Source organism: Electrona antarctica (assembly GCF_951216825.1).
Source record: "Electrona antarctica genome assembly, chromosome: 17".
NCBI lineage: Eukaryota > Metazoa > Chordata > Actinopteri > Myctophiformes > Myctophidae > Electrona > Electrona antarctica.
Window position 1 is genome coordinate 42,142,420 of NC_136798.1, and position 22,416 is coordinate 42,164,835.

Genomic DNA, 22,416 nt, shown 5'->3' on the forward strand with positions numbered 1-22,416 from the left:
AGATTTCAGGCCTAACTGGGTGAAGAAGGAGAGAACAGCAGGGCTGGTTAGAGGTAACCAACGGCAACGGAGGACTCGGCCAAGGGAGCTGTTTGTGGGGAGAAGAGAGGAGAGGAGACGGGAGGACGGAAAGGATGGAGAGAACAGCAGAAAGAAGAGAAGACAAACAAACGACTAGCCCACCCGCCCTTGGGTGCAGTACTTAGTTTAGACAGTTTTTGGTTTAGACTAGTCATTGGTTTAGACCAGTCATTAGTCCTACAACTACAACCTATCTCAAACCCTCACCCTAAACCTAACCTCCCACGGGGCAGCACACCTAAACCTAACCTAGCCCTTAGTCCAGTGATTCTTTTTTAATTTCAAGGACCCCCAGTTTGATAGACAGTATTTTATAGCAGTGGTTCCGAAACTTTTTCGTGTCAAGGACCCCCAAATCAACATTTATTAGGCCACGGACCCCCCCATTTGAAACATATGCCAGTGATCCCGATAAGGGAGGATTTTTACGGCTCTAGCAGTGATTCCTGAAACATATTAATTGCATGGACAAACCCCCCCCCCCCCCCCCCCCCCCCCCCCCCCCCCCAGTTTCACACGCATTATGCTAGTACGGACCCCCGGTTGAATTGCATTTCTATCTCTGGTACCCTAATTTATATTGTAAAACCACTGTTAATTTAACTCTGAGAGTGTACACTCTCTGAGTGACAGACCCATAAGGGTCCATTTGGTTCCTAACTATCTCTAATTGAGCTACACTGTAGGTACCCTCAATTACCCCCAGGGGTCCCCCGGACCCCACTTCGGCACCGACCCCCACGACTCTTACAGTGTAAAAATTGAACCTATTGTATTGTTTCTTAAAACACACAACTCTATTCAGTGGTTTGTACAAGACCATAACGGCTCTCCATTGGGTTGCCTACCGGAAATACTGTCCGTATTGCCCACAAAACATCACAACAATGTCATAATGTTGCCCAGTTATGGGCGATTATTATACTGAAAGGATGCCCTATAGTCTAGTGGGGGGGTCCAGTCAGTGTACAGTATGTACTAGGGCATTAAGCAACTAGTCGACTAGTCGACTAGTTGACTAGTAAATCCACTAGTCGACCTTGTTGGTATAGTTGACTAGTTGATACAAACAAATTAAAAAAAAGTTTGTTTTATTTTATTTTTTTTAGGCCTCAAGATCACATAGATTATAGTTATAGACACCAATGTACACAGTTTTTAAATGTACAAAAATATATATATATATATTTTACACAATAGTTAGTTAAACAACTAGTCGACTAGTCGACTAGTAAACTAGGCAACTAGTCAACTAGTAAAAATGTGAATGTCCTAGTATGTACTGTATGAGTCAGCATGGGGCATTGAGGAGGGTCGGGACTTTAGGAATAGATCAATGCGACGGGACAGAGAGAGAGAAGTGACAGAAAGAGATACCGTAGATGTTTAGCATAGGAGTCGATCAAGACGCTATACTTAGCATGCAGAGCCTCTGAAGCAGTTGAGTTGAATAAATCACAAAGGTCTAAATCGCTCCCCGTTGTCCGAAATAGTCCGATGATATATGCTACCTTTACCAGCTTAGAAGCAAAATAGAAATGCTGACAATATAATCGCCAGTCTCTATGCTCAATGAGTACCACGGTGCTAATATACTGCAGTACAGGGAAGGGCAGAGAGTGTTAGGGCCGATTCATACTACTATTTTACCGCTGTTTCGGCGCTGTAGTGCCGAAATGATTTCGGCTCGTCAGAAATTTTCAGTAGCACCGAAGAGCCGACTTTAGGACGGTACCCGCCCCCCCCGAACCTCAAATGACGTCACATTGTAGGCTCTACAGAGCCGAACCGACTTTTATTCGGCTCTAAAATAGGAGTATGAATCGCGCCTTAAGAGGGGCAGGGGCTGAAATCCCGCAAGAGGGACAAAAATAGTGAACACGCATTATGCTAGTACGGACCCCCGATTGAATTGCATTTCTATCTCTGGTACCCTAATTTATATTGTAAAACCACTGTTAATTTAACTCTGAGAGTGTACAAATGGAACTTCGGGGGAAAAAAAGCAATATCTCCAAGACTCCTGAATGCTGCCTTTCCGGCATGACATGGAAAAGGAGTGGCATCACCGTAGTAAATGCTGCTATCCGTGGTCTGGAAAGAGCAGTTGTTTTACAGACGGGTAAAAGGGCAAGGGGCTGAAGGCCCCCTTTGACGTCTATGTGTGCACGTTCCCTGCTGCAGTATTCGCTCTCGGGCCATGCATCTACACAAACATGCTTGACGCACGCACAAATATTCATGGCACTGATTAACCGCCTACTGCCCTACTATGTAGGCCTATATATTGCCGGGATTTCAGGATTCAAATTCAAACATAGTGAAAGTAGCAGATCCGTTAGTTCGAGATTGTCGACCTGCTACTTTTGACGCGTGGCGTGTGATGCTGTATAGTATAGACCGTATACATATAGGAAAAACAACACGAAAAGTACAAATATGGAGATAAGACGTTTCTGCCCCGACATCAACGATATAGTTTATATTTTACTAGGAGGTCCAGAAAAGGTCCCATAATACAAAAAAAACAGAATAATAAATAAACATGGTATATCCAGGGAGCTGGTTAGCAGTGACTCTTAGGCGCGATTCATACTCCTATTTTAGAGCCAGTCGGTTCGGCTCTGTAGAGCCTACAATGTGACGTAATTTGGGGGGGGGGGGGGGTACCGTCCTAAAGTCGGCTCTTCGGTGCTACTGAAAATGTCTGACGAGCCGAAATCATTTCGGCACTACAGCGGTAAAATAGGAGTATGAATCGGCCCTAAGTTCTCAGTTAGCGGTTGTGTGTATCGGCGTGAACGTTGGGGAAATGATCAGAGAGGTTCCCAAACAAACCTGTTTAGCCCGGGGCCCAAAAGAGACATTTTTGATGTCTCTTTTTTTGATATACAGTAATACAAAGTAGGCTACATGGTCCTTGCTGCCGGTGCGTCCCTTGCAGCCGTTCAGCGGTGTGCGGTGCATTGCGGTGGTCTTATACTCTTACCGGCCTTTGGGGTGGTTGGTTAGTGCCGTGCAGTGCAGTGGTCTTACTCTTACCAGGCTTGGGGTGGTTAGTAGCAGAGTGGTTAGTGACGCTAGAGGAGACAGTAGACATGGCACTGGTTGGCTGGTGAGCTACAACACACACACAGGGAAAGGGAAAACAACCACACAGAATTAACAGTCAAACACGAAAACAATTTGAAATCAATCTGTGCACTTCACTAACCGCGGGGGTTCCAAATCAAATAATGTTGATTGATTTTCAATAAAATGTCATTTTAGGTATAGACATATTTTAGTTTTATCTGAAACAATACATTGCAGTATTGATACATTTAAAAACGGGAGTACTTTTTGACTGTACTGACCGTTACTGGCTGCCATAGTAAAACCACGGAAACCTGACTGACCGGTCACTCCCTGTCTGGGTTCCAGCTATGCTGCAGCGGTGGACTCAGCACATTTACTCAGTTAAGGTCATTACACACTGGCGAATTAGCGACGCGAATTAAAAATTCGACACCGGAGCGAACACCGGAGCGAACAAATAAAGAGCGAAAACGGTCGCATTTTCGCACATTCGCCACTGATGTGGAAGCTTGCATTGACTTCAATTGGTTTTAAAAAAAGGCGAATTATTCGCACGAATAAATCGCGTCGCTAATTCGCCAGTGTGTAATAACCTTTACACTTTACTTTCAAGTAACACTTTTACTTTACTTGAGTATTTCCAATTTTCAGTAGGCCTACGTTTTTTGTTTTTTTTTTAACTTCTACTCCACTATATTTCAGAGGCTTCTCCTCCACTACGATTATTCGAAAAGTTACTAGTTACTTTGTAGATTGTTATTATTATTGCAAAACATGCATTAACCACTTCAGCCTTATATAGCCTACATTTGGGGCCATTTTGAAAAATAGCCGATCTACATCTAGATCTGTTAGACCTGCTATTTTCTGTCACATTTTATACATTTTGAAAACATGTGAAATTCTGACATTCTGCACGAGTACTTTCTACTTTTTGGTACTTTAACCCATTTAGGCCTGACGTCGAAATTTAAAAAATGTCTTTAAAATGTTTTTTTTTTCTGAAAAACCTCATGTTTCTATATCAGTAGTTCTCAATATTTCATGTCAAGGACATGAAATATGCCGCCGACCCCCCCATCTGAAAATATGTTGTTCCAGGGACCTCCCCAGAAGCAAAGATTTTAGTTAAAAAACTGACACTCTGAAAGAATATATATTCAAAGATTTGAGGAACATTTTCACGATTTTTCAAATTAGCAGAGTTCAGCTTGTAGATCTGCTATTTTTAAATATTTAAAGTATAACATAATGCTTAAAACACCAAAAAGGGTTCCCGCCCAAAATGGGTTAAGTACATATTACATTTCTACAAGCTCGTAGCGCAGCACTCGGTGCCACGCTACGAGCTTATTTTTACCGCATATTTTCAGATGGGGGTCGGCGGACCAAATACTTGACATGAACATGATTTAGAAGACATTTTGTAGAATCTGGTCCAAGTTCTGAATGGATTAAGTACAACGTACACAACGTGAGTACTTTTTCCACCACTGTGCAGCTGTGGAAAGTTCCATCCTGTTCAAGGTTATAGTGATGGTCTTGAAACCCATTTTTTTATTTTAAAAAATCCCCATTGACACATACATGCAAGTGTTTGTAAAAATGGGCCGCACATCCAAAAAAGACACGCACAGACAAACGCGGCAGGACCTTCCGTGACCCACGCACACACACACACACACACACACACACACACACACACACACACACACACACACACACACACACACACACACACACACACACACACACACACACACACGGGACCCTCGTTTTGTGTAATACATTCGCATATGCATGAAGTAACATGATTGTGGACAGTGACACAATACTCAATACTAAGTGGCGAACGGAGGAAGAAAAGCAACATCAAATCAAATAAAAGTCCATCAACAAAAATCAATTGAACGGACGGTAAATACAAAACTTTCCAAGACGTGCACAGCAGGCTCCCAAAAGGGTTCAAGATGAAGTAGAACGCTGCCCAAATTGCCAATACACAAGTTCCTCTGAATGTCCTTCAGGGATTTCCTGTGATTCTTTTTGATTTGGAGTAGAAACAGGGAACACAGGGCAGACGCGTGGTTTGCTACGTTAGAGCTGTGGTTAGCTACCTTAGCGTCAGAGGTGTGGTTAGCTACCTTAGCGTCAGAGGTGTGGTTAGCTACCTTAGCGTCAGAGGTGTGGTTAGCTACCTTAGCATCAGAGGTGTGGTTAGCTACCTTAGCGTCAGAGGTGTGGTTAGCTACCTTAGCGTCAGAGGTGTGGTTAGCTACCTTAGCATCAGAGGTGTGGTTAGCTACCTTAGCGTCAGAGGTGTGGTTAGCTACCTTAGCGTCAGAGGTGTGGTTAGCTACCTTAGCATCAGAGCTGTGGTTAGCTACCTTAGCGTCAGAGGTGTGGTTAGCTACCTTAGCGTCAGAGGTGTGGTTAGCTACCTTAGCGTCAGAGGTTTGGTTAGCTACCTTAGCGTCAGAGGTGTGGTTAGCTACCTTAGCGTCAGAGGTGTGGTTAGCTACCTTAGCGTCAGAAGTTTGGTTAGCTACCTTAGCGTCAGAGGTGTGGTTAGCTACCTTAGCGTCAGAGGTGTGGTTAGCTACCTTAGCATCAGAGGTGTGGTTAGCTACCTTAGCGTCAGAGGTTTGGTTAGCTACCTTAGCGTCAGAGGTGTGGTTAGCTACCTTAGCGTCAGAGGTGTGGATAGCTACCTTAGCGTCAGAGGTGTGGTTAGCTACCTTAGCGTCAGAGGTGTGGTTAGCTACCTTAGCGTCAGAGGTGTGGTTAGCTACCTTAGCGTCAGAGGTTTCGTTAGCTACCTTAGCGTCAGAGGTGTGGTTAGCTACCTTAGCGTCAGAGGTTTGGTTAGCTACCTTAGCGTCAGAGGTGTGGTTAGCTACCTTAGCGTCAGAGGTTTGGTTAGCTACCTTAGCATCAGAGGTGTGGTTAGCTACCTTAGCGTCAGAGGTGTGGTTAGCTACCTTAGCATCAGAGGTGTGGTTAGCTACCTTAGCATCAGAGATGTGGTTAGCTACCTTAGCGTCAGAGGTTTGGTTAGCTACCTTAGCGTCAGAGGTGTGGTTAGCTACCTTAGCGTCAGAGGTGTGGTTAGCTACCTTAGCGTCAGAGGTGTGGTTAGCTACCTTAGCGTCAGAGGTGTGGTTAGCTACCTTAGCTTCAGAGGTGTGGTTAGCTACGTTAGCATCAGAGCTGTGGTTAGCTACCTTAGCGTCAGAGGTTTGGTTAGCTACCTTAGCTTCAGAGGTGTGGTTTTCTACCTTAGCGTCAGAGGTGTGGTTAGCTACCTTAGCGTCAGAGGTGTGGTTAGCTACCTTAGCATCAGAGGTGTGGTTTTCTACCTTAGCGTCAGAGGTGTGGTTAGCTACCTTAGCGTCAGAGGTGTGGTTAGCTACCTTAGCATCAGAGGTGTGGTTAGCTACCTTAGCATCAGAGGTGTGGTTAGCTACCTTAGCATCAGAGGTGTGGTTAGCTACCTTAGCATCAGAGGTGTGGTTAGCTACCTTAGCATCAGAGGTGTGGTTAGCTACCTTAGCATCAGAGGTGTGGTTAGCTACCTTAACATCAGAGGTGTGGTTAGCTACCTTAGCATCAGAGGTGTGGTTAGCTACCTTAGCGTCAGAGGTTTGGTTAGCTACCTTAGCGTCAGAGGTGTGGTTAGCTACCTTAGCGTCAGAGGTGTGGTTAGCTACCTTAGCGTCAGAGGTGTGGTTAGCTACCTTAGCGTCAGAGGTGTGGTTAGCTACCTTAGCGTCAGAGGTTTGGTTAGCTACCTTAGCGTCAGAGGTGTGGTTAGCTACCTTAGCATCAGAGGTGTGGTTAGCTACCTTACCAGTTGCTGTGCTGGCGTGTGTAACAGCAGCAGCGTTAGTGGCAGCAGCAGTAGCAGGTGCGTTGGTGGCGATGCTTGAAGTAGTAACTGATTAGCAAAATAAATTGGTACAGGTACAGGTGAGTAGTTAATGAAAAACAAACACACACACAAAAAAAAACTGTTAATGGGATGAGGTGTGAATGCGTTCAATACAGGAAGCCATACCCCCAGAGATGTTTTTCGATGTGTTCAATGGATGAATGAGAAGAACCAGAACTTGTTTGAATGACATGCATTGCTTCCCAAAAGTGCTGTATCTAAGCGGAAATATGCCATGCCAGTTTAATCAAATTTGATTCTAAAGGTTTCAACAGAGCCAGTAAACAAATAGAGCACCGAAGTCTGACGTCACTTTCAGTAGAGGGCGCCAGTACACAGGTTCATGTATTTTTGTATTTGCATTAAAATCACCATAGGGCGATTTTAGGTCGCTTCATATAAGAACTGTGTTTGAAAGATAAACCGATCATGCCGGCCTTTCTGTCAGGGCTGTGCGTCGTTAATGATGTCCATTCATATTTGATACAGCCAGTTTCTGGAGAAAATGGAATTACTTTGGCTGCAAAAGCCTTGAAACTACATATGAAAGCAATGTTGCTGTCACGCCCAGCTGTCAACACATTGCGTTCCTGAGATTCCTCGCTGACGTAAGCTCAGCTGGCGGTGACTCGACTCGTAGGCTACTGACCACGAAACATTAAATATCAATACAAATAAAACGTAAAAACATAAAAACGTAATTAACATGTCAGTTTCTGTTGTGCGCAAACACCGCCTACCCAGAAATGTAGTCTCTGGGTTGTTTGACTCGTTTCTAACGCTTATTGTGTTACTCTTTGGGTATATTTGTACATTTCCACCTTCAGTCGATGCTTCATATCCATATGAGTGAAAAGGCCGGGATGATCGGTTTATTTTTCAAACACCGTTCTTATATGAAGAGATGTAAAATCCCCCTATGGCGATTTCAATGCAAATAAAAAGTACACAAACGTGTGGATTGGCGCCCTCTACTGACAGTGACGTCAGGACTTTGGTGCTCTATAATCCAGAAACATGTCCCCCCAAACCACCATAGCTATATGAGTGGTTGTCCTAAACTAGTCACATTCTCTCAGCATCCAACATCGAACCAACATCTCTAGGTGCTTCTGGGGAACATGAGCTGAGCAGCAGTTGCACTCCACAGTAGTGCGGCGGTGCCACATGCCGAATAGAACCGATCTTCGAGTAAAAAACACGTCGATGACAACGTCGACAAGCGACACCGCCGCGCGACGGAGTGTGAATGTTAAAGCATTTTAAGCGGTTATTGGGAGCCTTACCAGGAGATGAGGAGCTGGAGTTAGAGGTGGTGGTGGAGGTTGTGGTGTTGGTGGAGGAGGAGGTGTTTTGGGTGGTGGTGGTGGTGGTAGTTGGGGTTAGAAGCATGCTTGTGGCAGACATGATGGGTGATGAGGAAGATGGAGTGATGGAGGGGAGGACTGGAACGGTGACAAATTAAAAAAAACAAAAAAACAAGACCAACATGGCAGAGAGGAACGATAAACCTTCAGTTGAGAGTGACAAGCCCGAATACCCCCCCCCCACACACACACACACACACACACACACACACACACACACACACCCCTCCAAAAAAAATAACAAAAACAAAAGCGACAAACATCAATAATTCACATTTAAAAAGGGAACCAGAAGGAAGCCTATTATCTGTGTCATTGTGATCAGTCAGTGAGTCTCAACAATTTAACTCTGCTGGTTTGGTGACCAGGTCTAGCAAAATGGTCCTCATCTCGCCTATAATGAAAAGGCAGAAAATCTAAAATAAACTTGATTTTTTTTTGTGTGATTCTCCATATTAACACAGTTTGAATGTTGAAGAAGGTTTTCATTCCAACAGATTATTGATTTGGGCAAATTAAATGTATACATTTATAAGTCAAAGTAGGCTAGCCAGCTCTATAGGTGTTGAAATGTTGTGAACATTCAAAGGGGATTTTCTCAGCTTTGGGAAAAACGGCACAATCATTTTAAAATGGTCATATCTCCTTCAAATATTTTTACATTCTGTACTTTAATAATCTGTAAAAAACTGAAAAATTACTCTGGTCAAGATGAGGGCCTATTTGCCAGACCCGGTCACAAATGGGCACGTATATTACACAGAACATGATAGGTTCCAATCCTATACTCTCTCAGAGTTATATACAGACCCCGTTATAAGTGTCTATTTTGTTCCTATAGCGATCGATCATTCAGCTGGGTGGGACCGCTTTGGAACCCCCGTCAAGGACCACTATGGCAGTCGATCTGCCTGCAGCCCATGTTAACCCATTTTGGGCGGGAACCACTTTTGGTGTTAGCATTATGTTATGCTAACACCAAAAGCTCAGTGGCCTTGTGGTTAGAGTGTCCGCCCTGAGACTGGGAGGTTGGGGTTCAATCCCCGGCCGGGTCATACCAAAGACTCTAAAAATGGGACCCAGTGCCTCCCTGCTTGGCACTCAGCATCAAGGGTTGGATTGGGGGTAAGTCCCTGCGACATACTAGCGTCATGTCCAGGGGGTGTCAAGCTGCCTCACGCTACAGAAACAGGAGATAGGCTCCTGCCCTATGGGCCTCATGGCTCGGCAAGGCTACTTTACTTACTTATGTTATGCTTTAGCTATTGAAAAATAGCAGATCTACAAGCTCATAGCGCGCCACCGAGTGGCGCGCTACGAGCTTGTAGGTCTGCTATTTTTGAAAAAATCGAAGAACGACTGACATAGAAACATAGCTTTTTCAGAAAACTGTCAGGATGTAGAAGACATTTTTAGAATCTGATCTCAGGTCAAAATGGGTTAAGAACTATATCCCACTGAGCATTTTGTGATCTAATAGACGTCTAATATTCGTCTAAAGGGCCGTCTAAAAATGCGATAAAAAAAACGTCTAAAAATGTAAGTTTTTTTAGACGTCTATTCTTAGATTAGACGTTGATTAGTGGTTGATTAGACGTCTATATATAGACGGTCTATATATATATATTTCCGGGGACCCTGGAAATGTTTTGGCAATGTCTCGGGACCCCCGCCCCGCCCCCTCCCGACCCCCAATACAAATTGACTGCTACAATAACCTTAATTATAGAGACAATACACCATAAATAAATACTGAAACCAGATATAATCATTAGGAAGGTGTATGCATGTACTATGTGTACCATGTAAACTGTAAATAATTTGGCGACCCCCCGAGGGGTCGCGACCCACGGGTTGAGAACCCCTGGTTTAAACAACCGCTAATCAACATCTAATCTAAGAATAGACGTCTAAAAAAACTTTAAATTTAGCCGTTTTTTATCCCATTTTTAGACGCAAGTCTAATAGCCGGCTATTGCTCAGTGGGATGCCACACACAGCACCTATTTTCGAAACATATTTCGGACCGTCGATAAAAGGGAAAAGCAGGGCCTGGGCCGTGGCTCAGTGGTCCAGGCACCGTGGCTGGTAATCCAGTCTGGCAGTGTGCCGCGGGTTCGACTCCCGATCCCGACGGCCCTCACTGCATGTCACCCTCACCCCCCCCCCCCCCCCCCCCCCCCATCTCTCTCCCCATAATAAATAAATTTAAAAAGGGAAAAGCAGGGGTTGTTTTATAGCGCGTGTTTTAATTGTAACCGTAAAAAGGGAAAAACGGCGACAAATTGCCGCGGCGTTCAAGACGCCGTGAAAGCACTTAGATAATAACGAGCTTCAATTACAGCCCAAACGAGCCGTGTTACTGTGTGAGAGAACTCCCCCACGCGCCATTGAGAGCGGCGGGCGGCATTGTCCCCCCTTTTAGTGAGAACTGCATTAACCCATTTTGAGCGGGAACCCCTTTTTGGTGTTTCATGCATTATGTTATACTTTAGCTACAGAGGGTATGTGCATGCATAAAGTGAATGGCAAATCGAGTGGCAAAGTGACAGGAAAAGTGAGTTTAACATTGTTTAATGTCGTTTAATGCAATTAGATATGACTTTTCTGTGTGGATGTATGGGCTGTCAAGGCCAGAAAGTAGTTTTTAGCCACTCAGTAGGCATTCCTGCATAACTTCCTGCTTTGATGATGATGTCACGCGCATACCCTCTATAGAAAAACAGCAGCTTGTAGGTCTGCTATTTTTGAAAAATCGCGAAAATGTGGCGCAAATCTTTGAATATATATTCTTTCAGAGCGAACGTTTTTAACTCAAATCTTTGCTTTCGGGGGGGGGGGGGGGGTCCCTGGAACAACAGATGGGGGTCGACGGCCAAATACAGATAATTCTGGGGGTCCTTGACATGAAATAGTTTGAAAACCACTGACATAAAAACATATGTTTTTCCCGAAAACTGTCAGGATTTAGAAGGCATTTTGTAGAATCGCCCTCCGGTCTTAAATGGGTTAACCTCATGAACAAAAAAACCACTGCAGAGCGGGCGCACAACCCCCCCCCCCCCCCCCCCGGAGGAGTCTTCAACCGCCACGTACCTGCCTCAAGGGTTTTAAGTTGACAGGCCGGTGTTATTGAATGATATAATGGAAAAGCTGTTTTTATGAGACACACACCGTTTGTCCGCATTGATCTATAGCCTATAGGGATCTTTTTGTTTTTCAATTAGTCTGTTTTTGTCTCTGCTGAGGTCCTATGTTGATATAGACAAATGAGAACGAAGGGAGGGTGGGAAGAGAGAGAGAGAGAGAGAGAGAGAGGTATACACTGTAAAACAGATGGAGAATAAGGATGAACCCATTCTGGGCGGGAACCCCTTTTGGTGTTAGCATTATGTTATGCTTTAGCTATTGAAAAAATAGCAGTAGGTCTGCTATTTTTGAAAAATCGAAGAACGACTGACATAGAAACATGGCTTTTTCAGAAAACTGTCAGGATGTAGAAGACATTTTTAGAATCTGATCTCAGGTCAAAATGGGTTAAGAGACTGCGAGGTACAAATAAGGAAAGTGGGGGAAAGCACCCTTTGTGCGTTTGCCCCCGTCCTATTTGAAAGCACCCTCCCGCCCGGCCCCGGCCCCGGCCCCGGCCCCGGCCCCCAACCCGAATAGGCTACAAAAACGCTCGCCTCAAAGACACGCTCGTCTCAGGTCAAATTGGGCGCCTTCGTAACGGTCGCAGCAACCAGGTATTCCAAAATGTAAGCTCAGTAAAACTGTCTAAACCTAACCTTATTCCTAAACCTCTCAGTAAAACTATGTCTAAACCTAACCTTATTCCTAAACGCAACCTCAGTAAAACTATGTCTAAACCAACCTTATTCCTAAACGCAACCTCAGTAAAACTATGTCTAAACCTAACCTTATTCCTAAACGCAACCTCAGTAAAACTATGTCTAAACCTAACCTTAACCTCAGTAAAACTATGTCTAAACCTAACCTTATTCCTAAACCTTAACCTCAGTAAAACTATGTCTAAACCTAACCTTATTCCTAAACCTAACCTCAGTAAAACTATGTCTAAACCTAACCTTATTCCTAAACCTCTCAGTAAAACTATGTCTAAACCTAACCTTATTCCTAAACCAGTAAAACTATGTCTAAACCTAACCTTATTCCTAAACCAGTAAAACTATGTCTAAGCCTAACCTTATTCCTAAACCAGTAAAACTATGTCTAAACCTAACCTTATTCCTAAACCAGTAAAACTATGTCTAAACCTAACCTTATTCCTAAACCTTAACCTCAGTAAAACAAGAATACAAGAAAGATCTGCTGGGGGCCAATGTTCCATTTACCCTTACATATTCAAACAGTTTCAAAAATAGAGAAAATAGCAGATCTACAAGCTCAAAACGTGTCATATGGTGTTTTGAGCTTGTAGATGTCCACTATAAATGTTTTTTTTGTTTTGTCATATCTGCCCTGCATGCACACCTTCTGTCAACGAAGCCTAAAAGATAAAAGACAAAAATGCAATTCATATTCATAACGTTCCAACGTTCAGCGACGATCCGATCGTTGATCGCAATGACGTGAGTGACGATTAAGTGACATTTCATAATCGTGACAACCCTGCTCGTAGACGGCGTGTGAGACCTTGTGATAATGATGGCTTATAGAAGTTAAGCATAAAGTGACTTCTGGCAAAGTGAGTTTTGACTGGGTTAGCACTGGACTGACCTGATACGCACCCAACGGCGCATGCACACACGCACGCGCACACACACGCGCACACACACACACACACACACACACACAACACAGTCCAGACAGGAGCAGCACGGGCAGCTTCACAAGATCAACAGAACATAATGATGGTGGAAAGAGCGAGGGAGGAGGAACATAAGAGGATAGGAGGATAATAATGAGCGAGGAAGGAGAAGGGGGGTGAACAGGTGAGGGCTGAAGATGGAACAGAAACAAGAACACGAGCAATATTTAAATACCGCACGGAGGGAATTAAATAAGCAAATGGAGGACTCGACCAGGACTGGGAAGAGGGAGGACTCATTGCAGTGTGGTTCTTGGCAGCAAATTTCGATTTTAGTTTTAGTCGTTTTCATTTAGTTTTAGTCACATTTTAGTCACATGGAATGTTTTAGCGTTAGTCCAGTTTTAGTCGACTAAATGTCATACGACTTTAGTCGACTACATCTACAGTTATGCAGTCGACTAAAATGTATTTTGGCGGGCCTTGATACCGTGGAAATGGCTGTTTTTACACTTTTGCCGAAAATAGCCGATCTCCAAGTCCACTAGTCCCTTCCTAACATTTTAGTCTATGTCGACAAAATTGTCAGTAGATTTAGTCTTAGTTTTAGTCACCATAGCTTAGTTTTCATTTAGTTTCCATGTAGTCAGTGAAAAAAGGTAGTCGACGAACCTTTTTCGTTTTAGTTTTAGTCGACGAAAACAACACTGCCACATTTAAAGGAGCATAACTGCACCAGCGACGGGGCTGAGCGAGAGGACTTGAATCGATCAATATCGTGATCAACTCAAACTTTTTGCCTCGGTCACGATTGATGAACGATTATTTAAGAAACATATCGGCGCACCGTCAGGCAGAAACCTCTCATCTAAATATTTTACTTTTTTTTTTTTTTTTTCAACGCTGCACTTTTCTTTTTTTTTTTTTATATAATTTTGATCCCACAATTTTGTAACCCATTTTTCACCCCTGTGTCAATGATCTAATGTGATCCTGGGCTCTACACACCCTCCGCCAACCTGGGGAGAGCAACGGACTTGAACTCATGCTTCCTTCATGCCTGAGTGTCCAAGTTGCTCCTTTACACCTGACAGGGGGGAGTTTCCCTGGTTGGACGTAGCACGTGGAAGGAACACGTTATTCCAACCAGTTCCTTTCCCCTCCATCAGGCGCCCCGGCTGGCCAGGGGGAGGCAGTTTAGAGACCAGGATTACTGCATGTTTTTTTGTGAGGGTACCTACCCTAGGGGACACGGGGAGAACATGCAAACTCCACACAGAAAGGCCCTTTCGCCAACCCCGCCTCGGGTATGGGCACTGATGAGGCGGAGGAGGAAACACGCCGCCAGCACCCACAGCGTCCCGAGCGACCTTCTAGCTGTGAGGCGACAGCACTACCAACTGTGCCACCGTGCCCCCTCTCAACGCCGCACTTGATCATAGTATAGCGCAGGGGTTCTCAACCCGTGGGTCGCGACCCCTCGGGGGGTCGCCAAATTATTTTAGGGGGTCCCCAAATTATTTTCCAAAAAAAAAAAAGATTTTCTTTAAAATTTTATTTTCACGATTTTTCAAAAATAGCAGACCTACAAGCTCGTAGCGCGCCACTCGGTGGCGCGCTATGAGCTTGTAGATCTGCTATTTTTCAATAGCTAAATTATAACAATGCTTAAAACACCAAAAGGGGTTCCCGACCAAAATGGTTTAAGGTTATTGTAGCAGTCAATTTATATTGGGGGTCGGGAGGGGGCGGGGCGGGGGTCCCGAGACATTGCCAAAGCATTTCCGGGGGTCCCCGGCCAAAAACGTTGAGAACCCCTGGTATAGCGCATCACGCAAACTTATCAAAACTAGCAGATCCGCAAGCTCAAAACGTTTTGTGCCGTTTTTTCATTTGAATCCTGAAACGTTGTGGACATAGCGAAGAAGACGTGTCCTTATGAGCAAGACACTGAAGCCCTAACTGCTCCCGACGATGTTTTTTGTCTCCTCCGCCATCGGTGTGTGAAGAATGTGCGCACGCTCTGGATAAAGGCGCTTTAGAAATGAAACCACTTTATAAGGGATGTCCCGATCATGTGTTGTTTGCTCCCGATTTGATTTTGAGCATCTGCCGATACCGATTTCCCCCCCATCCGATATGTATGTATATTTTTACAGAACACGTTTATGCCATATCACAATAGTACAATTTCCCAAATCACAGACACAGTTTCCAGTCATGATATGGATCTAATATTGATACTATAGGGATGTCCCGATCACGTTTCTTAATTGGCTCCCGATCCGTTTCCCATCATTTGAAAAATTACGTGAACGGCACCCACGATTTACGATCTGCACCACCCGATCCGATCGGGGACAACCCTAATACAGATGCAAGATGAGACCGTGTCCAAAAGGCGGCCCGATATATGCTCCTTTAAAACCCATTTTGACCTGAGATCAGATTCTAAAAATGTCTTCTACATCCTGACAGTTTTCTGAAAAAGCTATGCTTCTATGTCAGTGGTTCTTCGATTTTTCAAAAATAGCAGATCTACAAGCGCGTAGCGCGCCACTCGGTGGCGCGCTATGAGCTTGTAGATCTGCTATTTTCCAATAGCTAAAGCATAACATAATGCTAACACCAAAAGGGGTTCCCGCCCAGAATGGGTTAAAAGCGGGATGAAGATTAGGTCGAGCGAGGAGAGTGAGATGAGATAAGAGTGAGGAGGGGGGGAGAGGGAAAGAAAGGGAGGGTGGGTTGGGTGGATGAGGCGGTGGCGACAAGTCAAGTGTATAAGGATGAGTGGTGTATAGTGGCTTACCTTCATGGGGGGTGGCATTAGTAGCATGGAGGATGATGTTAGTGGGAGCTGTGTCAGTGGATGGGGTGGTGGGAGGGAGAGAGGCTGGCAGGAGGAGGGTGATGGATGGAGGGAGGAGATGAGGAGAGAGAGAGAGAGAGAGAGAGAGAGAGAGAGAGAGAGAGAGAGAGAGAGAGAGCATTAAGTGGTGTTGTATAGTGGGAAGATGAGATAAAGATGCATTCGGGATTTTTAAGTTGCGACAGGTTTATGTTAGGGCATTAAGCAACTAGTCGACTATTCAACAGTCGACTATGTCAACGTTAAAAAAAACAGACATCTTAAACACTAGGGGCAGTATTATGCGTGTCTTAAGTACCAGGTCTTATTACTTAACTTAAGACCTGGAGGCGTGATCAATGCCATTTGGCTATTCTGAGTGGCCAAACAGCATTGACCACGCCTCCAGGTCTTAAGTTAAGTCATAAGACCTGGTACTTAAGACAAGCATAATACTGCCCTAGGACTATGAAGACAGCCCTTTTTGTCAAAAACCTTTGTTTATTCATGAAAATATCCTTCCATCTCCGTTGCCGTGATAGTCGAGTGGTAGCAAGTGTGTGAGTGGCAGTGGTGGAAGGTACTTTTACTTAAGTACAACTTTGAGGTATTTGTACTTGACTTGAGTATTTCCAATTTCCCGGTACTTTTACTTCTACTCCTCTACATCTCAGAGCCATTTTTTTAACTTTTACTTCACTACAATTGTTTGAAAACTTTAGTTACTATTTGGCGATTTTCATTTTGATTAGAAAACATTAACCCTCTTATGGCCAGCCTAATTAACGGTGGACTGTGCCTTCTGCCTGCACTATTCATATGTTTAATTTGTCATTAGTAAGGTTGAAATCTATTTTTTGCAAGTAGAAATGTATCCGGGTCTTACAGGGTTAATGCCAATAGAAAAATCTGTGATATACACACTCCATCTCATTCTCACACGGCAATCCTATAGTATTATACCCAGTCCTGATGGTGGCGGTAACGTCACCATTATGCCGATTTTGACCAAATAGAGCGAATCTGGCGATGTCACTTCCGGTTTAAGGAACAACAACATCCGGAACTAGCTTTGGACTGGTGCAGCACTATCAGATTTCCGGAATGCTAAGGCCTCACTCAGACCTTTACTGCATTGCTGTATGCTTGTTGGATGAATGTTGGCCCCAATGCATTTCCAATGGGAGTCACATGGTTTGACACAACATTTGTGTTGTATGAGGGGGAGGGGCACAGTCGAAACACAGCCGAAAGCCATACAACAGCTTGTAGTCCAAAATGTGGACTACAAACCATGTGACTTCCATTGGAAATGCATTGGGGCGGCCATGACACTACACAACATTCATCCAACAAGCATACAGCAATGCAGTAAAGGTCTGAGTGAGGCCTAAGCGATCATTGTTTATTTTAATAACTAAGTCAAATTAAGCTCTAATCAAGCCCAAAATATCGCATTTTACGCAGCGATGCATGCGCGATCACACACGTGCGTGATCGACCGTGCACGCGCAGATTTCGGCCGGTTTTAGGTAGATTACATCGGCCGTTAGCCAAACAAGCTAAAAGTTGCTACATTTTGTTATATTAAGCTCCCGATTACAGGGGATTAAACGATTACGTCAATAGTGTCAGTGGCCATAAGGGATTTATTGATTCATTACGTCAATTACGGCACTGGCCATAAGCCGGTTAACCACTTCAACCCTATACATTTTGGCCATTTGAAAATAGCCGATCTACAAGCTCACAATGAGCTTGTAGATCTGCTATTTTCAATAGACTTTGTACACATTTTGAACTTGTGAAATGGCACATTCTGCACAATGAGTACTTTTACTTTTAGTACTTTAAGTACATTTTGATGCCGATACTTTTGTGCTTTTACTCAAGTACATTTTCAATTCCATATACTTCTACCTACCTTTCTTTTTTATTCCTATACATTTTTATATCCCACGATTTTTGTAACCCATTTGTTTTTCACCAGCAGTGCCAATTGTCGTAGTAGTGTAGTGTACTGGGCGCTACACTCCCTCGTAGCCCTGTAACACCCAGCGTTGCAATAATACAACATTTTTTTTTCTGTTCTTCTGTCACCTAAACGTCATCATTCATTGCAATGCCATTGGTCATGATATTTGCATATAAATACCCCCCCACAGAGGCTGAAATTCACACAAATTAAAAATCTCTGGACTTTAACCCTGATAAAGGTAAGTAAAATAACTGTAATATATGTTTTTTTTGTGATCATTAGAATGTCTAGAACATGTTTTATTTATTATTGTGAAAGGTATCCCCCAAATGTAAATTATTAATGTATTATTATTTTAATAATTATTATAAATGTGCATAACATTTCCTCTGATAAGTCCTAGTAGTAAAAAGTAGTAGTAAGGTTGAAATCTCTTTTTTGCAAGTAGAAATTAATCCGGGTGTTAGTGCAGGAACAAAAGCCCCAAAAGTTGACCATACTCCTCCCCGAGGTACAGTATAACAAAACGGGACAACGTTTTTTCATATCATTAGGATGTCCTCTTCATGAAATTAATTGTCCCGAGATTTACTCTTAGGCCTCACTCAGACCTTTAAAACATTGATGCATGCTTGTTGTATGAATGTTGTGAGTGTCATGGCCGCCCCAATGCGTTTCCAATGGAAGTCACATGGTTTGTATTCCACATTTTGGACTACAAGCTGTTGTATGGCTTTCGGCTGTGTTTCGACTGCGCCCCTCCCCCTCATACAACACAAATGTTGTGTCAAATGTTGCGACCGTGTGAGTGAGGCCTAGGCCTCACTCACACGGTCGCAACAGATTGCTGTATGCTTGTTGTATACCAAGGGTGTGACACAGCTTGCCCCAATGCATTTCCAATGGGAGTCACATGGTTTGACACAACATTTGTGTTGTATGAGGGGGAGGGGGGCAGTCGAAACACAGCCGAAAGCCAGCTTGTAGTCCAAAATGTTGTATCAAACCATGTGACTTCCATTGGAAATGCATTGGGGCGGCCATGACACTTACATCTTGCTTACATCTAGCATGCATGAATGTTGTATGCTAGATCGAAAGGTGTGAGTGAGGCCTTACTGCAAAAGTCACGAAATTGATCCATGAAGTGACTCGCCATATAAGGCACAAAAAAACGCCTAACCTGAAAGATGGAGTTCCCCTTCACTCCTTTGCCATTTTCTACCTGTTGCTTGTTTTGACATCATACTTGCACAGATTGTCTACAGGTAGTGTCCCTACAACCCAGAACAATCAGAATGCAAATATTTGGTTCACTGATGAAGGCTGGATAGCCGAAACGTTTGTCACATGGTTTGAAAAAAAACTTTTTGAACCACAGTCTTGATGTGTGCGACCCATCTCCTTGATCCCGTTCTATGTTGAATCAGCAGCCTTTTATATAAGACTTTCTATAGGCGGAATTTACATTTCTGAGGAATGTTCCCTTGTAATCCTGATTCCTGGTGATACTCTTCTATAAGGGGCAACCTCTGCCAGCCTGGGGAGAGCAACGGACTGACCTCATGTTTCCTTCAATGCATGAGGAGTCCAAGCCACTTCTATTCACCCTGACAGGGGGGAGTTTCCCCGGTTGGACGTATAGCGCGTGGAAGGAACACGTTATTCCAACCAGTTCCTTTCCCCTCCATCAGGAGCCCCGGCTGGCCAAGGGGAGGGCAGTTTAGAGAGACCAGGATTACTGCATGTTTTTTGACACAGAAAGGCCAATCACTTTTTTGTGCGGAGAAAATACCCCGTCTACAAGCTGCACAACTTAATACATTTACCGCCAGCATTAACACTTTGATTGCTACAAGATCTCAACAGGCCTATTTGGATGTTGCTACCGTTTAACATTGCACAAAGGCCTTGTTCGGGGGCCCACAGCAAAATGTTCTCTTATAGCGAGAATCACACGCATACATCAAAAGAAAGCTGAACTTGTCCACTTCAATTTAAAAAATACATTTTGATTTTACCATGTTCCATTCTGGAGATATTGACCTTTTTGCAACACCTGCATTTGCCTGGAAGTGGTTATCTTGAACAGCGAGCAGAGTTATGGATGGTTTAAAGTCAGAGACATTGACAGGCAGATATAAAATTGAACCCAATAAATATCCTATACATCCTATACACTGAATGAAAGCCCTGAATGTGTACTTTTACGAGGAAAAGAGTAAACATTGATCCCATGTACAGTTAGACAGTAATTGGTTATTGAATGCAGCTTGTGCCCACCAGATAACTTCAGAGAAGACATGGACGAGAACTCCTCAATATTCACAAAATAAGGCCTATAGCGACATATAAATACTATATACCGTATGAAACAGAAGACTCTCTGCTTTCATAAGAAAAAAACTTCTACTGTAGTAATAATAAAAATCACACCCATGTGAAGTGAGTGGTGCAACTCTGTCCCATATTCTGTTCTCTGCTTATTCAATACAGCTCGCTATATACGGACTGAGGCAGAAAGTCATGTAAACCTTTTATTTACAGTTTGGTCTGTAAACTTCTACTGTAATAATAAAAATCACACCCCTGTGAAGTGAGCGTTGCAACTGTTCTGTACTTATTCACTACAGCTCGCTATATACGGACTGAGACAGAAAGTCATGTAAACTAAAGTGAGCGGTGCAACTGTTCTCTACAGTTGCACCGCGCAACTGTAGAGAACAGTTGCACCGCTCACTTCACAGGGGTGTGATTTTTATTATTACAGTAGAAGTTTACAGACCAAACTGTAAATAAAAGGTTTACATGACTTTCTGCCTCAGTCCGTATATAGCGAGCTGTATTGAATAAGCAGAGAACAGAATATGGGACAGAGTTGCACCACTCACTTCACATGGGTGTGATTTTTATTATTACTACAGTAGAAGTTTTTTTCTTATGAAAGCAGAGTCTTCTGTTTCATACGGTATATAGTATTTATATGTCGCTATAGGCCTTATTTTGTGAATATTGAGGAGTTCTCGTCCATGGCTTCTCTGAAGTTATATCTGGTGGGCGCAATGTGCAATGTAACCAATTTATGACAAACTGTACATGGGATCAATGTTTACTCTTTTCCTCGTAAAAGTACACATTCAGGGCTTTCATTCGGTGTATAGGATGTATAGCATATTTATTGTGTTTATTGTTATATCTGCCTGTCAATGTCTGACTATAAACCTTCATAACTCTGCTTTCTTAGATGATGATGATGATTGCCTCATTGTCTTGATCGCAAAACATGGGGGGGGGGGGGGGGTTCATGGGCACATTGGGCAGCAAAAGTCTTGATCCGTACGGCTATAAAAAGTCCCATTCCACCGTTCGGTTCAGAACTATAGTATAACGGTGAGACGCGTTGTCATCATCAGCTGATTTTGTTTTTCAAGCTAGTGAAGTATATTTACTAACAAGAGAACATGCCTGGGCATGCAGGTTGGAGGCGATGGAGGAAAAAAAAAGATTCACCCGGCTGTGATGTCAACGACAACGGATCACAACACCACGGTTTAGGACGCGGAAAAGTTCGTTATACATTACACCCGGGTCGATTACGTCCCCGATGCGTTCATTGCGGTCTTATCACTACAATTATAATGAATAAAAAAGCGTTACAATCACACGTCCGAGCGATCTCCGATTATGACTGTTCTGCATGGCGATACGTGATCCACCAACGGCACACTGTCTTGTCGTGGCGGCCCCTCGATACTGTGGTTAGTTCGTAGTATTGTAGGCTCGGGGATCGTTTGGTCGCTACAGTATGAAGAAGGAAACATGCATCTGTCCATGTGTGTTGCAGACGCAATGCAATTCCGATCGGATCCGGTGCATATGTGTTTAGGCAGCGATCCGTTCATCATGTTTTTTTCCGAGAGACAGAGCCAGCCAGGACAGAGCCCCCATCTCGCAAGGCCCTCCTCCTGCAGGAGAAACAGGAGGGGAGGGGGGAATCGAGTAGTATAGTGTTGTGTGAAAGCCAATAGCTGGAGGAAAGCCTGGTGAGGCGAGGTTAGGTGAAATTTGATTCTTTTCACACACCGACTGGATCATTCCATGGGCGCGCATGGGCGCGTCCATTTTACACTGGCTTAGTGGCTTCTACACGTAAAGCGGCCCGCCCTCCTGTTTTCAGGAGGGGAGGGTTTTTTTTTTTTTTTTTTTTTTTTTCTGATCACGTGAGCGGGACTAAGCAGCAATGATAGGGCGATGGTTCTTCATTGTCCGGGTGGGTAAAAAGATGAATGAAAGTATGCTATAAAAAAGTGATTGAAACGTATTGATACGTGATTCGCACCCGACGTTTGATTAATTGATAAC

General features: G+C 43.8%; 1 protein-coding gene across 1 annotated transcript in view; it reads right to left on the reverse strand.

Moving 5' to 3' along the window:
* Positions 1–22,416, reverse strand: part of adgrg6 (adhesion G protein-coupled receptor G6) — a gene marked incomplete at its 5' end in the record, with an annotated part of 167,576 nt that overhangs the window by 87,614 nt on the left and 57,546 nt on the right. The window lies entirely within an intron of this gene.